Source organism: Setaria italica, chromosome IV (assembly GCF_000263155.2).
Source record: "Setaria italica strain Yugu1 chromosome IV, Setaria_italica_v2.0, whole genome shotgun sequence".
Taxonomy (NCBI): Eukaryota; Viridiplantae; Streptophyta; class Magnoliopsida; order Poales; family Poaceae; genus Setaria; species Setaria italica.
The window spans coordinates 20691976-20693974 of NC_028453.1; the positions used below are offsets into that span (position 1 = coordinate 20691976).

The 1999-nt window shown below is 59.6% G+C and overlaps 1 pseudogene; it reads left to right on the forward strand.

The window, feature by feature from the left end:
• Positions 1–278: 278 nt before the first annotated feature.
• Positions 279–1999, forward strand: part of LOC101761105 — an 18897-nt pseudogene continuing 17176 nt past the window's right edge.

Consider the following 1999-nt stretch of genomic DNA (forward strand, 5'->3'; position numbering starts at 1 on the left):
CACCAAATTACCACAAAATTATAGTGTGGTGTGGCAAAGACATTTTTTATGGCCTGTGTTAAATTTCATACTTTTTCTCTTTATATATAAAAAGGGTAATGCTCAGGAGCGGATGTCCGACGCATCGGACGCTCTAATCCCATCACCTTTATGTTAAAATAATGTGGCCTAACTTGCATCACACATTTTTCTACTTTCATTCTTTATCTCTCACAACTGCTCTCTCTCCAATTTCCAACCATTCAGCTCGATAAGACTCCGACGAGCGCAGCGACCGCATGGGGGCAATGACATCGGGGCAGCGCTCGGACGGGCGAGGAATAAGCAGCACGCTTTGGCACTTCGACGAGCGTGATAGCGAGAAGCGGCGTCAATGTGGTGAGCGCGACAGCAACACGGGCAGCACTCCAACGAGCGAGGCAGCGGATTGCCGTGATTTCGCTCAATTCCCGTGAGCTTATGGATTCTGTGGGGCAAGGTCGTGGCCGATCTACGCACGCTGCCGGAGCTTGGGAAGGGCGTCGGGTGCTGCTCGAGCATCGGGGGCACAAGCCGCCGCTCCCCCGTGGCCAGGGGGCGAGCCACGCCGGGCGCTAAAGGAGTTGCTCCGCCTGCAATGAGCTTGGCCGCCTGGGAGATTCACGAGGAAGGCTGTCGGGCGCTGGGGCGCTACCGAGCGCGGGCTGTAGCTCCCCCACAGCTAGGGACGAGCTGTGCCGGCTGCCGCCATCCTCCTCCAGCACCGTTTCCTAGCGTCGGATCCCGCTGTGCAGTGCTCCTCTTGCTAAGGTGTAACATCCGCGGAAATCACCAACTAAAATCACCCGTTAAAAATCGCTTTTAAAATCTTTTTACCGCTGAGCTCTCAGAATTCCAAGACCTTCCCGGCAATTCCACCGTCCCGGCATCCAAGCCGACCCATATCTTTTTAACCGTGCCCGTAATTTTCGCCGCGTGCCATTGCCAGACGCCGCGCGCGTGCTCCGACCGCGTGCCGCAAACACTGCCGGTCTCTCTCTTTTTTCTTTCTCTTTTTCCCCTTCCCTTTCCTTTTTCCTTTTCCTTTCTTCCTCCTTCTTCTTTCTTCTTCCTCCTTCCTTCTTCTCTCTCCTCCTCTTTCTTCTTCCTGGCGCCCGCACAACCGGCACCAGCTCCTTAACTCCCCCCGGCGCCACCTCTACTGGTGCCACGCCGCTCGGCCTCCGCGCGCCTACGGCCCGGCGCCGACTACGCCGCCGCCTTCCTCGGGCCACGCGCCCGACCCGGCCCCCAGTCGCCTGCACCGCCCGCTCCGGCGTCCGGCCGCCCCGGCCCCGCACGCCACCCCTCCTGCGCCGGCCGCCTCGGCCCCGCTCCACGCCGCCCGCCGTCGGCCCCTACCTCCTCGCCCCAGCACGCCACCGCTGCCATGCCGCCAAGGCTATCCCGCCGGCCACCGCCCGGTCCCCTACCGCCGGCCACCCTCGTCGGCCTATAAAAGGGCCTCACCGCCCGGCTCCTCTCCCCACCCATCCACACGCCGCCCTGCTCCCTCCCTCACCAAGCACCGCCGCCGCCCGTACACCGTCGCCACCCGAGCCACCCCCGGCCGCCCCCTTCCCATCCCCACTCCCCAAGGTAAAGGGCAAAATGGAGCCCCCTCTCCTTCCTCCACCTCCTCCGCCCACGGCCGCTGCCGGTGAGGCCGGCCGGCCGGCCGGCCATCGTCGCCCCCCCCACTCCTCCCCAATCTCCAAGCCGGCCCAAGAAAGAAGAAGGGGAAAGATTCCCCAAAATTCCGATCTGACCCCCTCTTTCTTCCTATTCGCAAACTAGTCCCTCCACCACTCTCCAGAGATTCTCGCAGATCAGCCCCTCTACTGGCTGACTCATATTTTACGAAAAAGCTTACTATTAGTGGAACCGTGGTTTTGTTATTTTATTACAGTTTGGTTTTTTTCCTAACCAATCTAGATGAATAAAATATTCAAGCAATCAAGTGGGACTAAGTCATACAGAT